Genomic DNA, 13455 nt, shown 5'->3' with positions numbered 1-13455 from the left:
CCATCTGGTACTCATAGAACGGTAACTTGATCTGATTTTAGGTCTCTACATTATCTTTTGTAATCAGAGCCCTATGCATTGACCTACAGGTTCTTTACAATGAAAGATAGACATCGCCTCACAATGAAAGATAGACATCACTGTACATCGAAGGGTTTAAATTCTGATCCCTCCGTGTTTTCATCAGCATCTTTACCAGTTTGGCAGTTTTCCTGTAACGCATTATACCTAAGGCCTGGGTCTATACCGTTGTACACACCGAATTTTCGCGAGTGTGGGTCTCAACCGGCTATCAATCCACGAGGCTATGACATACAGGCATTGATTGGTATCCGGTCTGGATCTAGGAAGGTCAATCCTTCATTCTTTGAATCACACAGTACCTTCCCGCTCAGGTCATAGAGCTGCATTCTCACTAAGAGTTATGTTGTTCCCAAGCTGGGATATTGGTTGGCGCCTGCCGCCAGTATGTAGGGTATGAGACAAAGGATCTCGTGTTAACCTAAAGCTTGTAGTGACATTGTGGCGCTACAGCATTGATAGTTTTTCTTTTTCTTTTTCTTTTAATGCTTTACACTCTAGGCCCGGGTCTATACCGTGTTTCCGCAAGTGTGGGTCTCAACCGGCTTTAAACCCACAATGTTATGACATTCAGGCATTGTTTGGTATCCGGTCTGGATCCAGTAAGGTTAATACTTCATTCTGTGTATTTGCACAGTACCCGCCTGTTCAGGTCTTAGAGCTGCACTTTCTCAAGCCACTAAGAGTCATGATGCCCTCAGGCCGGGATATTAGTTGGCGCCCGCCGCCAGTATACAGTCTATTCAGACAAAGGATCTCGAGTTAACCTAAAGCTCGTAGTGACATCGTGGCGCTGCAGCGTTCCTCGCATGCGCGACTGGCAACACTTGTTGGTTACGCCTGCGTAGCTCACGGAGGTGAGCTTGACTCCAACACGCATGCGCGTCTGACGACTCTTCATCATCTGCGCATGCGCGGTCTACGGCAGGAGGGTTGTTACGCCAGTGCGCATGCGTCAACGCGCTGGTGGGAGAACAGCTGAACATAATTACACATTCAGCACCATAGTCATCCGATCTCTGGTGGCATCTAATCTCTTATGTTGCAAGAGTGCCTCCCGATTGTTGTTGAAGGCTCTCTTGCATGCTCGGCGTACAAGGTGCTTGGGATAGTGCCGGTCTCTCAGAATAGATGACAGTTCTTCAGCATGGTGATTGTATAAACTGGTAGAGGAGCAGTTCCGTCTCACCCTGAGAAATTGACCCACCGGTAAATTTTCACGCAGTGATTGGGGGTGGAAGCTCTGGAAAGATAGTAGCGAGTTCCGTGCCATGGGTTTCTTGAAGAGTTCACTCTGTAAGCCTCCCTCTGCTGAAAAAATCTGGAGGTCAAGGTACACAAGTTTTTCTTTGCTACTCTCCATAGTAAACTTCAGAAACTGGTTCCTTGAGTTCAGCCACGTGTGAAAGGACGACACCTCAGTGGAAGAGCCTCTCCAGATCACCAAGATGTCATCAATGTATCGTTTCCACAGTACCACCTGATGACTAAATGGGTTACTGTGGTTCAATACATGATCTTGTTCAAATTGGTGCATGTAGAGATTGGCTAGGCTAGGTGCGAAGACGCTCCCCATTGAGGTCCCTGAGACCTGGAGAAGAGGTCATTTCGGTACTGGAAAAAATTCTCCATCATGGCAAGCCTTGCGCACTCCATTATGAAGGCTACTGGTGTTATCGTGTCCATTTGTCTGGCCTCTAGGAGGATTCTGATGCAATCTAACGTTTCTTGTTGCGGGATGGAGGTATACAAAGACTCAACGTCGAAGCTAACCAGAAGGTCTGTCTCGACGTTGAACTCTGCATCTGTTAATAAGCTAAGTACATCCCCTGTGTCTTGCAAATATGTCGGTGTCTCCTTGACTATAGGTTTCAAAAAGAAATCTACGAAAGTAGATAAAGGCTCAAGTAAAGAGCCTATCCCAGATATGATGGGTCGTCCAGGAGGCGGTCTCTGGGCCTTGTGTATTTTGGGAAGGCAATAGAAATATGGAATAACTGGATGTGCTGTAATGAGATATCATGCTTCCTGAGGAGTGATGCAGCCTTCCGATGATCCTTCTTCTACTAGACTCTTGATATCATTCGAGATTCTTAGAGTGGGATCTTCACTGAGACGGCGATATGCTCTGGTGTCGTTCAGTTGTCTCTGACATTCTTCATGATAGGTACTAGTGTCTTGTAGCACTATGGCACCGCCCTTATCGGCGGGCTTGATGGTGAGAGATTTGTCATTTGCTAGGGTAGACAGTGCTAGTTTCTCCGAGGTAGACTTGTTGGAAAAGAAGTTCTTACGTTGTTGGGTATTGTTCATGACCTCATGGGTAACTGCTTGCTCGAAGGCTAGAACACTGGCTGGTACTTGTTGGTTCACGGGTGTGAAGGTTGATTTGGGTTTAAGGCCAGTGTTATGTTCATCCTGGTCATGCATGTCAACCTCTCCCGCATTAGAACGTGGTATTTTGAAAAAGAAGTGCAAGCTTACTTTCCTATAGAAGCTTTCGAGTTCGCACCTTAGGTTGAAAAGATCTCCCTCATTCGTGGGGACAAAACCCAACCCTTTGTTCAAGACAGCATTTTCAGTTGGTGTAATGACCCTAGTGCTCAAGTTCACTACTAAGTCGCAGCTCCTGTTGTGGGGCCTGTCCTGTTAAAGTTAAAGTAAAACTAAGACCTGTTGACATCAATTGATTCGTCTCAGTCATGTAGTGTATGTAGCCACGGTTTACCTTGATTAAATACGTGCACATTGGCATCAAGTTCCAAAAGACGAGTGACCCTTTCTTTTAATATGCAAGAATGAACCCTGTGACCTGGGGTTGAGTTATTACCTCATTGTAAACATTGTGGTTCTAGGAGAGGTATAACACAGGTGATAACCATCCCCCCTATAGGTATGAGTACATCTAAGTTAATTTCACGCTCATCACCAGCAATACCACTAAGCTGTTGTATGTAAAATTGATCTGCGTTATTCAACAACATGCAGTTATAAACTAGGACTTGCTAGAGGAGGTTTTTGGGTTTAGTCGTTGAGTGCTTCCATCTTGGTTCCCGTGGGGGTGACCATGGTGGACAGCGCAGAAAACGGTTGGGTTTTAAACTGTAACAGAGCCTTAGCTTTTGACAGGTATCTCATCAAGAAACTGTCTTTACTTACATGTTTAGAGCGGGGCCTTTTCCTTCCGAGCAGTTGCCGGGTGAGGTGAGGCTTTCTTCCCACGCATAGTTGGGTAAGTGTTATATTAAGTTTTTGAAATAAAATACAGATTATCTGTCAGCGACATATAGCGCACTTTTCAAGTGGCCATCACTAAGTCGTGATTGGCATGGCTGAGTTTAGTTGAACTATCACTGGTTTTGCACAAGAATAGCACTTCTCACTAAGTGCGCACATAAGTCTTATTTTCATGTTTGTTCTTTAATGAGCACCACGTGTATGTACAACCTACGTGTTTTTCTTCTCTTCTTGTATTTGTTACAGGGAAGACTACGTGCATTTGTCGAGCCAATTGAGAAGATGTGGTAGGATGGTCTTTAATGACCACCTTTCTTTTCTTGATAATGGTCTGTTAGATTTTCTTAACATTTTTTTCATCAAGCACGATTGATAGAGTTATTGCAGTAGCACACATAAGAGCTTGGCCCTGATGAATGCCGGTGAACTTTCACCATATGGCAGAAACATGTTGGCCCTACTTAAGAATTCCACCAAGCAATTTAGACAGTGATTTTTTCACACTGTCCTCTCACTATTTTTAATCTGACGTCTAGGCAAACACTAATAAAGGTCTTTGTTTGCTTCGACAGCCATTTTAGACACTTCACATGATTAATTTTTTGCACTGCACATATCAGCTCCACCATTGGCAAGTACAACTGCGGTGACCAAACCATGGCCGAGTGATGCGAAGCCAAAATACACCTGGGCGTTCGCACACAGACCGAGGTTTGGGTGTCCTACATGATGAGGCTCCGCCATTTTGATGGGCTGATAGGACTCAAACAGCAATTGTTGTAAGCCAGTTTGATTTTTGATTATTGATTCAATCTTCAATGTGCAATTTGCCCAGTGTTTGTTCAACTATCTCAGCGTTATTCGACCTACAGGTACTTTGTTCTTTATGTAGTTACACTGGGGGTATTCACCTGTTTGGTCGCTAAACATTCCCTCGGACCCTTCACTACGAGTTGTTGTTTTATAAGTTAAATTTACTAACCAAGCGTCTAGTATTCGATATTTACATCGCACATACATTTTGAAATGGTGCTGGCTGTTATTTTACTTACGACCACTTTTAAAGTGAACTACAATTACACGAAACACATTTAAGTGAACTAGAATTGTTTTCGCCAGTATCCAAACAAATAGTGCTAGACGCATTAGCATGGCACTCTGTATATCCTCGCTATTATTACTACGCTATGTTTGATTCTCACACATACCAGATAAATTAAAAGCGGGCTCCCTGCTTCAACGTTCAATCCCGGAAGTTTTAGAAAGAAATACTTCCGGAATACGATGCCATTTACACGGGTCCGGTGTGTTGTCCCCGGAAGTACACATTACGTTCTTTCGTGTGTTAGCCGAAACAGATATTAAATCTGTATGCATTTTTAGTTTCATTCCTTTATTATTAGTGATCTAACCAACTCAAATCCGTATTTTAGTTACCGAACCGAAGGGACTTAAACCGGCCCGATGCGCTAGCTCAGGCATTCAAATGGAATCTTAAGCATCGCTATCTGGCGGCCATATTGGAATAAGTTTTCGTTTTATCCACTAACATACTGATATTACCCAGGACTCTTAATTTGTTTGCTAACATTCATATTATACATAATTCATCATCACTGAACCTATTAATGACTCAATGTTACAATAATGTTACCGTGATCTACTACCATATTTTCTTACATAGTGGTGTAACTGTTATACATGTTTACTAGCCACATACCAATAAAACTAATCAATAACATAATTCATTTGGACAGTCTAAGAGTATTTGGTCTTCATGAACAGTTACAGGGGCCATATTGTTGATATTCAGACTGAAGAAAACTTATTACAACGGGACTCAAGCGAAATATTATGTCATAGTCAAAACACATTTTCCTTTAACATTAATCCAAAATAACATTGTGGCGAAATAAGTAACAAGTAACAAATAACAATGGCAGATGCCATTTACTCAGTATTCCTTTTTGGTTCACAATTATCAGCACCTAATCGTACAGTATACACCATTGTTTGCAGTCATCTTTCGTAATGAGGATCAACGTGAGCCCATAGTTTTTATAGAATTAATCTCTCCCATTCCTCTTTATTGTTTAATCCATTTCTATAAGAATTAAAGTAGGACATGTAAAATTGTTCACGCTTTTTCCTCTTAACAATACTATTTCCTCCTCTTATGCTATGCTGCATTACTTCTATCCCACACCACTTTAACTCATCTATTGTGTGGTTGTGAGTGATCCAATGTTCCACTAATGGAGCTGTTCATTTCTTTGTTCTTATTGCTGATTTGTGTTCTGGGATTCTGGTCCTTAGTTCTCGTGACGTCTCTCCTATAGAGCCTTTCTTGCCCGGGTACATTATAAGGTAAATTAAATCCTTTGTTTTACAGTTAATAAATTTTTTTAGCTTATGTGTGATGTCATTGTACACAACCTCCTCGCCTTTCATCACACTACTGCAATTTTTGCACATACAGCAAGCAAAATTCCCTACTGGTAAAGGGGCATTATTTATGCTAAGTTGTTTTTGCGTTGTGTCTTCCCTATATGTATACACTAATCTATTAACGATCGTACAATTCCGTCTGAAGCTAAACATCAGTTTGGGCAGTTCTACATTCTCTTTGTCATTTAGTATTTGCCAATTTCTATTAATGATGTTCTTCATCTGATTGCTAGCGCAACTGAAATTTGTCACAAAAATCAACTGTGCGTCTGCATTGTTTATTTTCTCAGTTTTTTCACTAAATAGGGAATCTCTATCATAGTACTTTGCTCTTTTGTAGGCTTGTCTAACTAATTTCCTAGGATAGCCTCTGTTCTGTAATTTTTTTGTCAGAGCATCAGCATGTCCATTGAAGTCTCTTACATCTGTACAGTTTCGGCGTATTCTTAGATACTACCCAAATGGGATATTATTCTTTTGGCAACTAGGATGGTTGCTCCTATAATGGAGCATTGTGTTGCGGTCAGTAGGCTTTGTGTATAATTCTACAGATAATTTGCCCTCTACGTGTTTAATCTTGATATCAAGAAAATCAATGCTTTCCTTGGCGTAATTCGAAGTAAATTTTAAATTAACATCCCCAAGGTAAAGCCAATTTCGAAGTCATTAAGATCTTCAGATGTCCCTGTCCACAAGAAAAAAACATCATCAATATACCGGGACCAACACGAGATGTTCTCGTAAAATGGTGCCACAGTATTAAAGATGTGTTTATTTTTAAACGCTGCCACATACAGGCAGGCCAAACTGGGAGCACAGGTGGCTCCCATGCTGGTGCCCTTGACCTGCCTGTAGTAGTCATTCCTAAACATAAATATGTTATTCTTTAGTATAATTTCCATGCATTCTACAATAAATGCTGAATGAGCGGACAAATCTCCACCATTTTCAGTCAAGAGGCCCTCCAACATAGTGATAGTATCATCCTGAGGGATGTTTGTATAGAGGGCCTCTATATCTAGGGTCACTAACCACTGTGTATTTATATTGTAGGGCAAGTGCTCAGTTTTGTTGATCATATCAGTGGTGTCTTTAATCTATGCCATTTGACAGACGGTTGAAGAAATTTGTCCACATATTTACAAAGTGGCTCTGTTACTGAATCAATGCTGGAGACAATGGGTCTCATCGGTGGATTGGCCAGATCCTTAAGTACTTTAGGAAGGCTGTATATTGCTGGGATTCTGGGGTTCATATTTTTTTAAAACTTATACTCGTCTTAACATAAAATCACATCATCTTTGGCAAAATCAAGTAATCTCCCTACTTTTTGTATCAACTCGTTCCATTCTGTTCTACTTGATTTATGGTAATGTAAAGTGTTATTCAGCAGGAGAAGCATCCTATTGGTATAGTCCTCGGTATCCATTCCAATAATGCTACCTCTTTATCTCCTGGTTTTATAGTTAAATCCTTACTGCTCTCTAAGTTATTCAAGGCTATTTTTTCTCCAGGGCTGAGGTTGTTCTGCCAATGAAGTTTTTGGGACAAAAGATCCCCAATATTCTTATCAACAACTTTTTCAAAGAGTTCAATATTTTTATTTACTAAATTTAAAGATGGTGTCCAATTCGACTTAGGTTTGAAACCTGATTTGTTTAATGGTTGCATATTGGAACTCTCTTTGTTCTTAAAAAAATCCTGCAACCTAATTTTTCTGAAAAAGTTTTGTAGGTCTCTCTCAAAACTAAATGTATCAATCTGGGTGCATATGGCATATCCTAATCCCTTCTCTAATACCATGGTTTCATCTTTAGTAAGGGCTGTGCTAGAAAGATTAATAATAGCTGCTTTATTTTCTAGTCCCACATCGCCTGGCTTCTGGTTCTCATGTATGGACGTTTTTGCTGTGGGTTCTAGGAGTAGAAACTCCCTCTCCCAGTCCTCTCCCACGATTTTGATTGGGGTTCGGCTGGCAATGGTCTAAAAAAGAGAAAGATTCTCTGCTTGTCCCTGGTGTAGGATCACTGCCCTTATTGTTACCGTGCGTAAGATATCTCTAATGCCACACGAACGCGCACCAATAACATTAAGAATAGACACAGGAGCGCGGAGTTCAGAGTAAACAGTTAAGCAATGTGCACAAGTAACTCTGAATCAGCCTACGGTGGCCAATTGAATACTCAAAATGTTCCCTTTTGTTCGTATTCTTTCACGTTTAGAGCCCGAGGTCCAAATTGAAATAAAGAGACCAGACAAAATACGGCGACCCACTATAGAAGAACCAACGAAATAAATTGTTTGGTCAAGCCGATATTCAGGGGTAAGTCGGGGCCAAGATATAGTGATAAACAGGCGAAATAATAAAGCGAAGAAAGTAATAAATTCCAATAATAAGAAGGGTTCCCGTTTTCTTTTAGCTATTATTGAGATTATTCAGTCTATTTCTGCAACCATTTCGTACAAGACGGTGGCTCCAACGTACAATTATAACAGGGAGTGGTCAGATGTTTTAAAAGGTAAATTCACCTATGAATGGATGCAAGATTTTTTCCAATTAGATTTGAATACAGTCAATAAGAAATGACCAATGCCTTTTATATTTTTACTCCAAAGGCGTCAAGTGAATAGCCGAAACTGAGGTGAATACTTTGAATGCCCTAGGGATTACGAAATTGATGAAACATAATCCGGCTCATACAATAAGGTATGAATTATTGTCTTCAAGACGGTAATCTATGGCCGCTTAAGAACAAGAGTAAAAGTCAAATGAGTTCAATCTTTTAAGAAATATCAGGGTAAATTGGTCTTACCCCATTTTGTCCATTACTGGTGTGGCAATGTGAGATGGAGATAGCTGTCAGCAGATATTACTATTGTACTTGGTTCTCCCCAAAAAAAAAAAAAAATTTTAAACTAAAAATGTTTTTAACTAAAAATGTTTTTAATAAAAATTTGATATGTTTTAGTATCACAAAGAGACAATGTTAATAATTAAATACTAGGGTTCACAGTATATGCTAGGCATCTAAATGTATTGTTTTTTTTATTTATATTTATATTTAAATAAAAGAATTGTTTCGTCCTGATGACGGTGGAAATGATCTACTGTACACCGAAACGCTGCGTCGACTGTTTTTAACAAATTATATTTGTCTGTTTAAAATAAAGAGACACGTAAATATCTTCATAGATTGTAACCCTTAGGGAGGTCTAAGTTTGATTCCATATGAATAAAAATTCTTTTTAACTAAATATCTTTTTTATATGTGCTTTGTAGTATACTGTGATATCCATAATACTATTAGAATATTTCAAATATCTTGTCAAATGAAATTAAGTCTGTGAAGGCAGACCTTGTGTTTTTGCTCACAAACAGAATTTTGACCTTGGTTAATAGGTTGTTCTTGTGTAATACTGTGTAACTGGGTTTATGTCCTTTTGGTCAACTTGACCTTCATGATATCATGATGTGTTCTGAGTGATAGTTAGACTTGTTTGCCTCTGGGTCTTGTGTGAGCATTGTGTAAATCTCACACTTGAATCCTTCCTGTTTGGTTACATCTTTTTACAATGACATACAACAAGTGCCAAATAATTCAAGGTGATCAACTATCCTAGTATAGACATAAGGATGAAGTGGAGACAATTCCACCAATCCATTTGAGCCTGTCTGGGATTATGACATGAGTGGACCAACTGCTTGCAGGTTATGTAATATGATTGCATGTGCTCTTGCTAAATTTGAAGCCTATGGAGCGAACCACAAAGGTGGTGTGATATGTGGACTTCTTCAATGCTTTCTGTTGCTTTGTGATGGTCAGGTGTGGAAACGCAGTTGTAATAAACCCATGTTACATGTCATTTCAGATACATCCAGTGCAAGCAGAGAAAAAAGGGCCAACGCCAGTGGGAACACAGTTGGTTCCAGCAGTTCCGGCTGTGAAATGTTAGAAATGGACAGACCCAGTGACCAGTAGGGTGTGAGGGGTGACCAGAGGACAGCATCTCAAGCTCATCATCATCTGAGTCATCTTCCGGTGGACACTCCCGAGTGGTGGCGGGCCCAACAGGATTAGTTCCACCTTCATCCTTCTCTGCCACCCACAGGTCCATTGCCACCCTCCCTTTTGTCCCCCCACACGTTGGGCATTTCTGTGCCCCTAAAAGAGGAGCAGTCTCCTTCACCCCAGGCACCTCAAGTCCCTGCCCTTGTTAGCCCCACTGCCCTAAGTGAGTAGGCTATTGACCTCCTAAAGAGCATCTCAGTGGGTCAGACTGCAGTCCTGAATGCCATTCAAGGGCAAAGCAACAAGTTGACCCAGGTGGTTGCATATAAGGAAGGCATTTACTCTGCCATGTCTGCACTACAGAGATCTTTTCAGACTCTGGCCTCCTTCTTCACGGCAGCCCTCCACCCATCCCAACCTTCCCCCCTCATCCTGCCTCTTCTCCCTCTAAATTCCCTATTCCCATCCCAAGCACAGGACACCTAAGCATGCACACACTACATCAGACACAAGCACCAAACATAAACACAAGACATACAATACCTCAAACATATATGCACACAGCAGACAATCACCACCCCACCCCCAGGGACCACAGAAACACATACAGAGCCCTCAACAGACACACCCGTACCTGCAGACACAACAGTCACACTCACAGGCCTCTACACATCACACAACATTCACACAGACACTACAGCAACAGCCACAGGCCACTCTACAACCCCCAGCATTCTCGCAGATACCGCACCAACATCCACAGACCCCTCAACAACACCCAGTATTCCCACAGACATCACACCACTAGCCACAGACTTCTCCACAACACCCAGCACATTCACATCACTCCCACTAAAAAAAGCAAACACTCACAGTCACCAACACAACACACAGTGCAGGCAGCAGACCCAGCTCACACTTCCACTCTGTCTTCCTCCCAACCCAAACTCCATCCCAAACACCTATTTTCCCTGTGAGGATGACATGTATACCCTTGCCTTACCCCCTCTTACACCTGACCCCCCAAAGTCCCAAAAACATCTCCCACACCCAAACCCATCCCTTCCACTTCCCACTCTACCCCTGAACAAATGCATCCCCACACCCTGAATCCAGCCCTAAAACGGCCGCAAAAAACTCCCACACCAAACCCATCCCTTCCACTTCCTACTCCAACCCTGAAAAAAAGCATCCCCACCACCCCTGGACAAAGCCCAAAAGAAAAAAACTTCCACACCCAACCCTTCCACTCTAACACTGAAAACAAAAATTCCCACCCCCTAAACCCAGCCCAAACCCCCCAAACCCGAGAAACCCCATCCCAAAACGAAACCACCCCTCTCTAAACCTCTGCCCCCCCTTCCCAAGTACCATCGTTGTGGTGCTTGCTATGCCCAATGAATGCCCGTTTGTGAGGAGGTTCCCCAGCAGTGTCAGTAAAGGCAAGTTTGGTGGCACCGCCTTGTGCTGTGGCACAGTGTGCCAATATGGACTGGCTATCCATTCAATTAAACTTGTCCTACTTTTGAAGGCGTTGGTCCTGCTATTACTTTTTTGTCTATTTGTTGTTATTGTATATTTAGTGATGTGTGAGTTCAGTTCTGTTTGTTTCATCCCTGATTGCTGATCCAGTTGAAGTAGTTACTATGATGTGACCTTGGAGCCAGTGCTAGAGTTACACAGGACAAGGGGAAATGTTGGATGGATGTCTATGTGGGATGACATCAAAATTGAGCAGACATTGCATTGGGTGATGTGTTATATCGTAAGTATTTCAGCTTGGTCTGGCCACTGGCAACGTCATTTAGGTTGCACTTCTGCCTTTGATGTAGGTTGGATATGTGTTTGATGAGTTGAAGTTAGATATCTGTGTATCCACACATGGAGGGTGTCAACTTGTCATTCCTTTGTGGAGTTCTGCTTGGACGTGTATCCATTTTACAGTGTGTACCTTGCAGGCTACTTCAAGTACATGTGTGCCACATGCTGTTAGTGTCGTGTTTGCTTTCAAAAGTTATTTACCCATTGCCTACACATACATGGCACTTAGTTATGCTATTGATTGTCCCTGATATTCTTCAGGTCCAGTGCACATGAAGTTTGTCAGACATGTGCAAAATGTACTGTGCCTCACGGCCCCAGCCTTTCGGGGTTCCCCCTGATAGAAGCATAGCTATCCTGCAGAGAGTGTTTCCATTGGGCCCTTAGAATGGTTCTCACACTCGTTCTATGTAATCCCATTGACTGACATAGCCTTTTCATGTGGGTGATCTGTGAGAGTCCAATACAGAGTTGTAGTAGACAAGGTGTCTTTCACTTTAATGACACACCCCTAAAGATGTTTCTTCGATATCAAAACAGGACCTGGGACGTGTGCAATGTGAGTGTGTCACACTCCCTATAGCATCTTGGTTAGAGTTAGAGTGAGAGGGCCTTATGATAGTTGTAGTCACTTCAATCTAACTTTACCAACACTTGAGAATTTGTAAACTTCATGAACCGTGAAGATCAGTAGTAACATGACAGTCAAGTGATAAAGGGCAAAATACGTGTGTGACAGACATTAATAGGTGTGATATTGATGAGGAGGTGCTCTTGTGTAACATAAAATGCAAACATCACTATTACTGAATATAATTTCAAACACATGGCCATTTGTGTACAGTGTGCCTGTGCAGTACCAGTGTTTTGTCCTAGGAGGGCATCTTTGATTATTGTAATGGAACAAAACCAGACACGGTCCTTGTATATGTGCAAATGACTTAGGGACCACAACTCACTTGCCAGGTCCATGGCGGAGCATCGTTTTGCAGAAGAGTGTATGAAAACTGATAGTTGTATGACTTACTGCCAATTTCAAACTTGACGGAGCGGGTTTTGAACGTGGTCGAGCAGGTAAAGCAGCGGCAGGAGTTGTGCAATGGGCTCCAGTGCGGTAGAAGACTAGTAGAGGTGAGTACAGGTGAGTTTTGGCCTTATATCTCTCCCTTTCCACCGTCTCAGATGTGGTGGTTGAATGGCCATGATCAAGCCGGCTGTAAAGAAACTCACAATTTGGCCTGCGGTTTCACTGGCGGCCCAAGCCTCCCACAGCCTTAAAGGCCCATTCTGAGGCTGACACGGTGAGAGTTGGCTGGCAGTGTCAGCGGTTTAGCCGCAGTCTTCGCAAAGCCAATTCAAACAACTCACAATATGGCAGTCAGACCGCTGAGCTCATACCATTCGGACCGTGGGTATTGCTGTCCACGATCTTCCAAACTTATAATAAGGCCCCTATTCCCTTATTGTAAATTAAGTATTTAATTGATACTTACTTCTTCAGGGCTCCAATGTATTTTAAGTTCTTTGTTTAGCTTAAGGGATTCTCATATGAGATCCAATTAAGTTTTAAAAAGCAAGCTGAACCGGACGTTACTTTTGTTAGAGGGGAGATACATATTCCAAATGATTAATCTAAAACCCTGAGTAGAAACTAGATCCCCTAGGCTCAGGAGGAGCAACACAAACACACGTATTTGTGTCTTCGTAGTATACTGTCTTGCTTTTTAAAACTCAATTGGATCTCTTATAAGAATCACTTAAGCCAAACAAAGATCTTAAAATACATCAGAGCCCTGAAGAAGTCCGTATGAGGATGAAACGCGTTGGCGATTGACGATAATGAATTTTAAGAAATTGA

The 13455-nt window shown here is 41.9% G+C and overlaps 1 long non-coding RNA gene across 2 annotated transcripts in view; it reads left to right on the top strand.

The window, feature by feature from the left end:
* LOC144791190 (uncharacterized) overlaps window positions 1-11283 on the top strand; it is a 129519-nt gene extending 118236 nt beyond the window's left edge. For both annotated transcript variants that reach the window (XR_013602325.1, XR_013602324.1), the window contains exon 4: window positions 9637-11283. This is a non-coding gene — a long non-coding RNA (uncharacterized LOC144791190). The remainder of the gene's footprint in view (window positions 1-9636) is intronic.
* Window positions 11284-13455: the final 2172 nt, after the last annotated feature.

The sequence above is a fragment of the Lissotriton helveticus genome, chromosome 11 (genome assembly GCF_964261635.1).
Source record: "Lissotriton helveticus chromosome 11, aLisHel1.1, whole genome shotgun sequence".
Lineage (NCBI taxonomy): Eukaryota > Metazoa > Chordata > Amphibia > Caudata > Salamandridae > Lissotriton > Lissotriton helveticus.
Note: the sequence above shows the minus strand (reverse complement) of the source record. Positions and strands in the feature narration are given on the sequence as shown.